The sequence below is a fragment of the Topomyia yanbarensis genome, chromosome 2 (assembly GCF_030247195.1).
Source record: "Topomyia yanbarensis strain Yona2022 chromosome 2, ASM3024719v1, whole genome shotgun sequence".
Lineage (NCBI taxonomy): Eukaryota > Metazoa > Arthropoda > Insecta > Diptera > Culicidae > Topomyia > Topomyia yanbarensis.
The window spans coordinates 342,957,212-342,969,282 of NC_080671.1; the positions used below are offsets into that span (position 1 = coordinate 342,957,212).

The 12,071-nt window shown below is 34.8% G+C and overlaps 1 long non-coding RNA gene across 1 annotated transcript; it reads left to right on the forward strand.

Moving 5' to 3' along the window:
- The first annotated feature begins 10,558 nt into the window (after nt 1-10,558).
- LOC131684114 (uncharacterized) lies at nt 10,559-11,239 on the forward strand. Its single transcript, XR_009304620.1, has 3 exons — nt 10,559-10,591; nt 10,895-11,015; nt 11,067-11,239. It is a non-coding gene; the product is annotated as an uncharacterized LOC131684114 (long non-coding RNA).
- The last annotated feature ends 832 nt before the right edge of the window (nt 11,240-12,071 follow it).

Genomic DNA, 12,071 nt, shown 5'->3' on the forward strand with positions numbered 1-12,071 from the left:
ATAAACATCACCACTATTATCATGGAAATAATGCATCTCAGCAAGTTCTACAGTTCTTTCTTTGACTCCATTCAATTATCTCTTTTGGTTTCGACGCAAAATCGTTTTTATCACATCGTTTCATATGCAAAAATAACGATTTCGAACCCACTACATTTGTGGTGAGCTCTTGCTGTGTTAACTATTAAATAGCAGCAAAATGAAAAGAGATATAGACAAAGTGTCTAATAAAAAGTTATAGAGAACAGTAAGGGGCATCAAATGAACAATAGTGACGATAAATTTTGTTGATTAATAAATAGAATAATTTAAAAACTCAAAAAAAACACGAATTTTGAGTTATTTCGTTAGTAAAAAATCATTTAGTACACTTAACTAAAAGATATTTGTACATACACTGATAGGACATTTTCTCAGCTTTCCAATGAAATCTTGTAAATAACGATATAAAGCATATTTTTTAGATTAGAGTCTTTTAAATACTTGCAAGTCGGGTACAGGAAAAGTATAGTAATGAAATTACAAAGAAATGAGAAGAGATAGAAATATGACGTCCAAAAACAAATTATGAATCGTCCTAAAACCCAACTTTTGGATAATGGATATTACTATAATCATACTTCATTATTTCGAGAAAATTAGCAAAAACCGCCTCAAAAACACTAACTTTTAACTACTTTACAGCTATAAGGTAATTAAAACTAATTACTTAAAAGATATGAGAACACCATTCAATAGAAAATTTTCTCACCTTTCGAATGGAACTGAAACATTTAAAATACAAAGTATACTTTTAAAGTTAGAGGTATTTTAAGACAAATAAGTTTTTTACACAAAAAGTTCAATAACTCTGTAACGGTTGAGATTTGATGGTATGTGTAGAACAATTTTTATCTCCAAATATGGCAGTCTATCACCCCCCGAGAGATTCTTAACCATGAACCAAACACCCTGTATATACAGGCATACTTGCCGAATTCCATGGAATTCCATGCATAAAATCTGTCCTCCGAAACTCTCTAAACGTTTGTTCAACATTTTGGAAGACTAAAATAATAGTAAGTGGTTTGACGATTAATATATTTGCTGGCCTCCCCTACCTACTACTCCGTAAGTATTTCTTCTGCGGCGCATGTAGGTTCCGGACTCCTTTTTTGTAGCACGGGTCCCAGAGGCCTTCAATGTTTAGCACAGCGAACATTGATAAATAGATTTACATTTTGCACTTTTCATTATTACCTTACGAAAATGTAAACAACAAAACATGGCAACTCATAAACACTAGTTTACAAGAAAAATGAAGCTTCAAGAAAAAGTATTTTTTAGACTAATTTTGGGTCGCTGAACATGAAAACAATATTCATTTTTTTGTTCAAAGAAGCGATTTTGTGATTTTCTCAAAAAGCTCGTTTTTGAGCACTTTTTGTAGTTTTTAGTCAATATTTCGTGTCAAAATCATCCAATTAATATTGTCAATATGCAGGTTGAAAGGTGCCGAGATGCCCTTTTCAAAAACATATAATATGTGTCGATCATATGTAAAATTTTTAGTGCTGCAAACGTCCAAAGTTTAAAAAAGTGCATTTTTGACCATTTTTAAAAGTTACTCATTTTTAATTGATTTTTTTTACAGAAGAGCAAATCTTTTTTCAGACATTTTAGAATCTAAGATGACAGATAATATGTTTACGTTAATTTTAAGCCTAATATCACTAACATCGGATGAAAAATGTTGATGCAATGGCACATTAAGCGAAATGGAAATTTTATGATTTTAGCAGTCCCTGTCCTGGTGCGGCGGTTTAGAGGGTGTAGCACTGGTCTCATAAACCAGTCATCAAATATTCGAGTCCCTATCGGGACTCAGTGGGATTGTAGCACTAGCCACGTTATATTCTGTGAACTGAGAATCGGCTGCGAAGCCTGTTGAAGCAGAAGGCGAAAATTCCTTTAATTTATTAAATATGTACTCACCACAGACAAAACAAAACTTTTCCAACGAATATTTCCACATTTTAAAAAGAGCACTTAGTTGTTCAATGAAATATCCAAAACCATTCAAATGCCGCAGGATGGATGGATGAAAGCTCGAGAAGACAGTAGCCAACACAAACAATAACTATCAAGTATAGAAGATTATTTCCGCCAAAAATATGATTGCGCGAAAAATAAAAAGTTACAGTTTTCACTCAATGCTTCATACAATCTACATTTTTCATCAGATTTTTGTGATTATTGGCTTAAAATTTATGCAAAAAGATTATTTATCTCATTAGATTTTAAAAGAATTTTCTTCTATCCTTGATTTGTTATAAAAAATTAACCAGAAATATGCATTTTTTTAGAAAAGGTCGAACATTAGACTTTTTTAATTTGGTCGATTTTAATCATAATAAATGTACATTTGATCTACACATATTATACATTTTCGGAAAGGGCATACCAATACCTTTCGACTGTTTCGATCGGATCCTATTTGAACGAGGTATTGACAAATAACTAAAATAGTGCCCTAAACACCTTTTTCGAAGAAATCTTGAAAATGGTTCTTTCAAAAAAGTGGACTTTGTTTTCGTATTCAGCTATCCAAAATTAACTTAGAAAACAACTTTCTTTTCAGTTTATCACGATTACCTTAAAATTGTTAAAATCTGTTACATAAGATTCTGAAAATATGAAAAATCATTTTTCTGTAATCAAAATGCTCTGCCAAATGCCAAAAATGAGGAATCAAAAGAAAATCTTTTTTTTTTAAACTCGAACTTCTTTGAAAGAAAATTTGAGTATTATTTTCGTGGTCAGCTACCCAAATTTAATCTAGAAAACACTTTTTCTCGCAACTTGATTTTTCATGTAAACTAGTGTAATCTTATTTAAGACCGAAAGAAAAATGTGAAAAACAGAACAATTTTCACTCGGTGCTTAATAACAGCAACAGTTTATATCGGATTTTTGTGATCTTAGGCTTAAAATTCCTATGAGAAGTTTGTCTGTCACATAAGATTTCAAAAGATTTTTTTTTGCCGAATTTTTTTTTATGAAAAATCAACTAAAAATGAGTAATTTTACCAAGCATTACTTTTTTGATTTTGGTTGCTCTTAACCCTAAATTATTGATATTTAATACAAACATGTTATACATTTTCGGAATAAGCACATCAATACCTTTCGAATGGTGAGTCAATTGTGTTAATCGGAAGATTTGTTCCTGAAATATTGACAGCTGCAAAAAGTGCTCAAAAACACGTTTTTCAAAAAATCTCAAGAACGGTTCTTTGAAAAAGAAAATGAATATGATTTTCGAGTTCCGCGACCCAAATTTGACTTAGAAAACACCTTTTTTCTTAACTTCATACAATCACCCCAAAATTTGTAAACTAGTGAAATTCACCGCACACTGAGACTAACTTCGAAAACCAGTTCGAAAATACTGAAAGCATATATGCTCATAAAGTCTATAAAATTATAATGTTGCTTATAATTCTACAAAAACATTATAAATGTATAATATTTTATAATTTATTGGAAGTGTCACGCCCCTTGACCATTATAAATACTTTACGAGAGCTAATTCAAATGTTTAATTTGGCTGACAGTTTTATATATGACAGCTGGAGGAAAACAAACCCCCAAGTAGTGTGAGTGAAATCGTTTGCATATAACTTTATTAAGTATACGAAGTAAAACCTAGAAAAACTCTACACGGTTAAATAAAACAACCTGCAGAATAAGTTTTTTTAACTTACTTTTGAGTTGTGCGTCGCTTTCGCACTTATTAGTGTTGTTAAAAACAAAACGAGAGATTCGACTCAGTCGAGGTCTTCCGTGGAGGAACGTACTTTTGAGTTGTTTGGGGTATACTCAAAATTAGGTAAATTAAGCTTTAATGCTGTTTTTCTCTCCGCAGTTCTCTTTATAAAGTTTTTCTAAGTAGCCCCAGTAAAGTGCAGTCGTAATTTTGGCTTCATGAAACACCTCGCTTAGCCGAGCTGTCATAATATTGTAAATTTGCATAACAAATGACTGAATCAAATCACTACTGGTAGGTAATGGATTTTAAGTGTATTCCACAAATCAGCCTTGCGTTATGCAACGTTTTGTGCAGGTTTAGTATACTGCCGTTCTACGCATAATTGTCCCATGAATATAGGGAATCCCATAGAACAAGGGGCAAATATACTTATAACGGCAGTATACCAGATGCAAATGGTGCCAAATTCACCACGCCCAGTAAAATTGATAAATTCTTTTTAGATTACAGAATTGATAAAAATTGTTTTAATGAGCTAACCTATCAATCAAATTCTGTTTTAAGAATTGTCCTTGCGTTAAAACCAAAATAGGAGGCTTATTACTACCGCAAATAGCACATACAAGAACTAGTTATACAAAAAACTTGCTGGCAACCTTAGAGCGACCTTTAGTAAGCAGTTGGTGCGGCGTCTACGTTTCGGTGAATGTCTCAACAGTATTCCTGCTCCAGTGATACAACCGATTCTGAAAGACATTTTTACGGCTCGCACACTTGTATAGTACAACTCATCGAATAAAAACTCAGGGACTGGAGTGGTAAAAATCAGAATTATCGTGTGTCCCGAACGATGATCAAATATTGGTCCAAAGAACGCAATATTTTCCCAAATTTTCATACGGATCCGAGCAATAGATCGAAAGTTACAGCGCTTCGAAACGCACATCGTCTACCAAGAACAGTGGTAATTTGAAATTTTAAACTCTTATCATGAAATGTTGTTTTTCCAAAAATGGCTTTTCTACGATCACGATTGTCGAAAAACTATTCAACCGATCTTATTCATTTTGTTTTTCAATTGTTCCTAATTAATTTTTCTCATACCTTCACGGTTCCATTTTTATACATACATTTTTATTTTGCATACATGAATTTTTTAATACATTTTTTAGAGCTCAAAATATCCAATTTTTGGGGAAAATGTTTCCGTATGGAGGAAAAAATTATTATTCATTCCACTAATCGTTAAGGTACAAGGCGAGGGGCACGCACTAGCAGGTTTGAGTGCATCGTATTGAAAATACTTACGTATTTTGAACATAATTAAAGTAAGTAATGAAAGTATTTAAAAATACTTCTGTTGTACTTAATGAGGTACTTAACTTTATTACTGTCGATGTGTACGTATTTAAAGAATATAAAGTACATCTTGACGGTAATTAAAATATTTTGCGTATTCAAAGTACGAAGGCGCTGTACTTAAAATCGTTTCAGTAATTAAAGTACAAAGAAATGGACGCGTACTTGCGGTACTTATTGTACATTATGGTACTTAATGGTACTTAAAGGAACTAATTATGTAAGACTTTTGGCACTGCGTGGTATTGAAGATTTAGTGCTTGCCCCTCGGAACAAGGAATGCATATATTGATGAATATTTTTAACTTAGGATTTTGGTTGATTTGCTGGCCTTCCATCGTGATTACCGCAAACTTCTCAAACAAAAAAAGGTTTTGGGAAAAGACCTCAACTCCACCAATTATAAAAATATTGTTATAAACTAATGTTTGCTTTTTCATCGAAAAATGTGCTATCAAAAATCAAACATTCCTTTTTTTCGCAAAAGGATATGTAACACCTCCATTTAACTATAGCAAAAGCTCAACTTATTGCTAGGTTTTTTACACTCAACCTTGGGTCACGTACACTCCTATTTGTGTTGAATTTACTTAATTTTGAGTATAGCTGAGATAACTAAAAATGGCTTATTGTTCGAAAGAGCTCAACTGGGTTGAATCTCTCGTTAATGATAACATGAATAAGTGCGAGTAAGATACAGAACTTAAAATAACTAAGTAAAGCGAACCTATTCTTTGGCTTCAATTATTTTTCTGTGCACAAATACCTCGTTGTTTCTCTATTAAATCTCCATGTAAGAAGAGGACGTTGAAAAGAAAAATAACAAGGTTCTATTGAGAGAGAGAGAGAGAGAAAAAGAGGTATAAAATTGTACGAATGGGAAAGTCAAGTGTATTAGGCTTTGTATCTCGTATTCTGATTGAGAGTGAGTTTACGTTGCAGCTATTATTGCGGTCGACCGTTACTGAAACCTGGGCCGGAGTGAATAAAGCGAAAGCTGAAACATAACATTTAGACACCATTTTGCAATGAATCGTGATAAAAAAATCATCTGAATCAAAATGCGTATCATTATAAAATTCTTTTCATTCATTTGTTCCGATCCACCGTGTATTTTGCCACGTTCACATGTGTTTCCGGTCAAACGATTCTTTGTCTATGATGGTTAACAAACAACAATCTATGTAAATATCTGAGATGATCAGGAAATTTCTGATAATCTTAAAATATAGAGTAGGGGATTGGTAAATTAAATGCTTTGTACGCAGCTCAACTGGGTTCGATTCCCAACCCTGCACATAGGGTTAGAGATTTTTCCAAAAAAGATTTCTCTAACCCGAACAGAGGCGAATAACCTTGTTTGCTATGATTAATAATAAAATCCACCTGTTTTGAAGTCATGCCACTTCTTTAGTTAATAACTTTTCTCAGCGAATTTCCACAAACGTGCAATGTTCCACGAATGTGTTCAGTAGAAGAATACCTTTAGAAATATATAGTGTTCTCATGAATTGATTGATGAGGTGATTTTTAAGAATTTATTTTCAATTTTAACAGATTTTCCATTCTAATTTCCATATGAAATTTGGAATTTTTGGAAGGTCCGTAGACATAACCGATCGGTACCAAAATTTGCACAATTACTAAAGGCCATAAAAGGAATCAGTAGAGCCTGGTGGAGCTAAAAGTCAAAAAATCAACCAGTCTAAATTGGTAAGTTACGTCTGGCCTTATAGATTAGCATCTATTAAATTAGTATATTTACGTGCGTGCAAAGTTGATGAAATTAAAGTTTTTGAATCCATGAACAGTAGAGTGACACGAAAAAATGACCCCTATCGACCCCTGAGTCGATTCCTAGTCCCACCAGGAGTAATTGCACCAAATTTGATTTTTCGACAATTTACGTGGAGAAAGCCCACTAGCGCGCATTTTTGCCGTTAGGTGGCACTGTATGCATCGTATCATCACAGTAAGTGAATATAAGAAAGATAATTTAATTGTCTACAACTTAGTCGAAGACTGCTAGTCAATCCGGCTTTGTTAAAAGAAGTTATTAAACTTTTAACAAAGTGATGTCTGAGTCAGTTTTGCATGGGGCCTAGCAGTGCATGGTTGTGTATCGGTATTCGATTCCCACCAACTATACATTTTTGTGACTTAATGGTTAGATTAAGCTGAATACTATGTTCGGAAAAATTGTAGTGCATGATACGAGTTATGTTTGGTTAGAAAATTTTAGTTCTACCTGTGACCGCATAGAGGGCGCCAATACTAACTTTTCAACTTTCATCTCCAAATTGAATTCGCCGTTTGTCATAAGTCTGTCTTTTTCCATCAGACTAAACATAGATAACTCAAAACTAGAAAAATCGCTGCTCAATATAAATGGCTTTGATTTGTCAGCTTCTAGTATATTTTAAAAAAACTGTGTATTCGAATCTACATCCAACCAGACACGAAATCCTCTGGACAAAACCGTTCCCTCAGCTTTCTGTTAATCAGCGACAATCGAGGCGAGCGATTTCGTGGTAAAATTCTGATGGGAACCAAGAACAACACTCGAAGACTTCTGATGTGAGCCGCGCAAAAAACAAGACCTGACATCATCAAATCGTTGATAAATATATATGATACAAACACTTTCTGTCAGATTGTCCCCGGGCTGTATTTATCGAAACGGTGCGTTTCGTGTAAGACGTCAACGTCCGACAAGTAACTAGCTCTACGTTTAACGAAGTGGATCAGTGTTTGTTGAACAAACTTTTTTACGAAAGAGCACAAAATTGATACAAAAACGGAAATAAAATGATTTTTTTTTTCAAATTAAGTGCAAACTGATTATACATTTACAGAGTGCATCAGATCAGATCACATAAATAACATTGGCAAGTCGTTGAGAGACGGATTATACTGTAAAATATTTTAAAATTACTGTACTGTTACAGTGAATATTAAGGTTTTGCTACTATAGATTTCTATTCGGGATATAATACTCATAGATTCCAACGAAAATGGAATTTCAATTGGGTCATTAAATGAAGAGTAAAATTTCTCTTTTATTATATCCAGCTTTTCACGTGCCATAATGGCAGTCTAAATTGTTCAGTTCGTAATACGTTTAATTGCCTTTTTGACAATCGTTTACGCCAGTTTGACAGCAACGCCCAGTTGAAAATGTCGGTCGTTCATTGAATAAACATCCAACGCTTTGGACTAACATAGGATGACTTAATCTCCTTGGGGGGGTCGACGTAAACGATTATTGTCAAAAAAGGGCCATTAAACGTATTACAAACTGAACAATTTAGACCGCCATTATGGCACGTAAAAAGCTGGATAAACCGATAGAGATGAATATAACAATATATATGTTCAACCCCTTCAAATTTCAGAATATTTTTTAATTGATTTTCTACGAAAATGAAAACATGTGCCAGTTTGACACTGTCAGATCCCCTTAAGGGAAGTTTAAGCTAAATAATCAGGAAAGGTTATGAGGCTATATCTAGGGACTAGAAAAAATTATATCTTAAGAGCTTCGGTTTCTTAAAAAGAAAGAAAACTATATGTCCCGATTTTATCAATGTCCTTGTTTTATCAGCCTAAAATCCACCAAGTGGCTGATAAAAACGGGTCTTTACTGTATCACTCTTCCTTGATAGTGAATTTAGCTACATGGATTAGCATTTTTGACAGTTATCCCAGCAAAAGGATAGGGATCAAGGTAGCTCAGTGGAGGATGGCGTCGTAATAATTCTATTTTATAAAGATTATTCGTTATTTTGCGTACAAAAATGTAAAAAAACCCGACTACGTATCTCCAACTTCAGCTGCATCGGAAAAAAAATAAAAACAGCATATGGCTTAATGACCAGCGTTGCCAACATTTTTTTCAAAAAAACTGGAACCTTTCTAGAAAAAAAACTGGAAAAAAACTGGATACTCGAAAAAACCTACTATACTCTTGTTATGTTTAAGTCAACGATTCAATGAACGTAATTTTAAGTAAACACGTATGTTCCAAATCTTTTATTGAAAATTTGAGTCAGTTTTTGATATTGTTGTCCAAATTTTAAAAAATATTAAAACATCTGAATTTGAATGTAATTCTAATAGTTACGAATTTTACTGTTTTGAAGACTTTCAATCTACTTAAAATCCACAAAATCGTAAATTTAAGACCCTTTACTAAACTTGAGAATGCGCTTAATCCTTTCTTACGATAGTATAGCAACTAGCTGCGAATACAACAAATGTTCATGTAAATATTTGACACAATGTACTGCCACCTTTATGTTTGAGTAAAATTCATTTGAAATCGTATCAAAATGTACATTCTTGTTCCGTTTTACTCACAAGTAGTATAAAAAGAGTTCAGGTCACGGTGGATTTAAATCTTATTCTGCGGCACTCTGCATCATCCCATCGCTTGCTTGAAAATTCTGTGAATCGAGTTACAATTTGTGAGAAAGAAAACTAAATAAATGAATATTAAAAAAAACTGGATAAAACTGGCTAAAATTAAAAAAAACTGGAAGATTTTTCCGATTGTCTGTTTGACTGGATGTTGTAAAAAAAAACTGGAAGAATCCAGTTTAAACTGGAAGGTTGGCATCGCTGTTAATGACCCATTTCACAGAAATCTCGACAAACATATGATTACGGCTTAAAAGCCAACTGTCAAAATTCTCTCTGAAAGGAAATTCCGGACAAACCGTTACTGGCCAAACATAGTTCACAGCAGGTTATGAAAAAGAAAACTTTTCTCTTTTGTTTACTACCGACATCTGTGATTGGTGAGTAACGGTTTGTCCGAAATTTTCTTTCAAAGAGAATTTTGACAGTTGGCTTTTAAGCCGTAATCATATGTTTGTCGAGAAATGAACTAGTCCGTTCGACAACTGCAACATCCGGCTGACCATCTGGCAACCATGTTTCGCTGACGCGAGGTTAGCTCGATTGCATTTGACGTTCCCTCATTTTGCCATCTTCACTCTGAAGGGGTGTATTTTTTTCTTACTCACGTAAAAAGGTCAACCCACAGAGGATGACATGAACACCCACAAAAATAAACACAAATTTCCAGACAGCTGCGCCTTTTCTGCACTGAATAACACATTACCACGATGAATGCCACTGTTAACTATCATTTCGCACTATTTTTAAATCGAACTAACACCCCCAATTACCGTTTCTTTGCCGTATTTCACAGCTCTCGGTGGTTTCACTGGTGGAGAATCCATGTATGGAAATGAGCACTTGCAAGTGAATCAATTATTATCTTCGCTTCTTTCTATGCTTCGGCATTCGCATCGATATCCCGGTTGCATACATGAATACTTCGAATCCACTTCCCGTTAGGCAAATGCTTGTTGGTTCAGCTGAGATGAACCCTGAAATGTATGACTACTGTTCATGTTCATGTCATTGCACCACTTGGCGCAAATATAAAATAGACATACAAACGATTTAGAGTCGGTAGGTGAAAATGATTGTGTACTTTTTTGTATTTTACCTTTAAAAATACTTATTACTTAATAATACACTAGCGCTAAATCTAGATATAAAAACAAACACGAACACATTTTGTGCATAGAATTACATTCATCATGCCAAACCATTTCGCAACAAACACGTGCTCGCCCAGAAGCACGTGTTCCGAAAAGACGCAACCCGCCATGTATAAAAAATCAACAAAGTAGGCCCTGTTAATTGGAAAGACCCAGATTGTCATTCTCTTTCAAATTTTCAAGTGGAGCTGACGCATTTTTTTTTTAATAGCAAAAATTTTCAAGTTCCTTTCCACTGATCATGTTGTCCGGGTGGAACAACTTCCGGTAGGGCCCGTTCCGTACCTGATCCACAACCGTCGGTTCCGTGTCGACCAGAAATCAACTGAAAGGTAAACACGTCAGTTATATTGGTTGTTACTTAAACCTAACTTTGAATTCAGTGGGACACCAGTCGACAAAACGGATATCTCGCCGGAATTTAATGGAGGCTATCGCAGTGTTGACATCTTTGGGCACTACATCACCGCGGTACAACAAACAACAGGCCATATATTTACCGTTCTTTAGATTACATTTGACCATCTGAATGAGGGCATGGAGGAGCCGATGTTCAAGGAAGCACGAGAAAATTTGGCCGCCCTGGAAATGGACTATGAGGAGGTTTCGAATGATTGCGAAGGTAAGAACGGAGGTTAGGCCGATGATATGCTTACGCAGCAGAATGCGATGATGCCCCATTGTTGTGCTCAGCTATGTTCACAGACCGCTTTGCTTTGCGCTTAAGTTTGTCAACGGCACTCACCGTTTTGTTTGCCATACTTGGCATAATTTTTGTTTTTAACCGATTTTTGAATACGAAATTTTTGAAAAAAAGTTTCAATACAGGAGCCCCATTTCGAAATTTTCGGCAGAAATGGTACATAACTGCCATTGAACTAAATGAAAACAGAAGATTTTCGCGCTATCTGATTGGAAATATGCACAATTTTGCAACTAATTCCGTAGAATGTACAATTAGTGAAAATAACGGAAATTTTTGATTTTGCGAATGTAGTAATTATCTGCGACATGATTGCTTCATACCTGGAACGGGACCTGCAGCTAGATGCTTTCTTTTTTTCGTTTCGCGCAGCTTCCACTTTTTACCTCACAAATTTTTTTTATCCCTTTATGGGCAGCTAGGGCCGAGGGTGGTGGCTAGCGGGTTTCATACATCCTTGACCTGACGGACAAAGCTATGGTGCCTTGAACACAGGCAACGCAGATCCAAGGCCATCATTGAAATGATAAGTTCTGCGTTTGAGATGTACTTCCCCCGGTTGCCAGACGAATACCTGTAATTATTACTTGTTGCTTTGTATGTATGAATCTAATGTTGAGTCCTGGGTAGGGTTCGTCGCGGTTGCGGTAATTACTGCAACCGCGCGGTATTTACCGCACCCGCA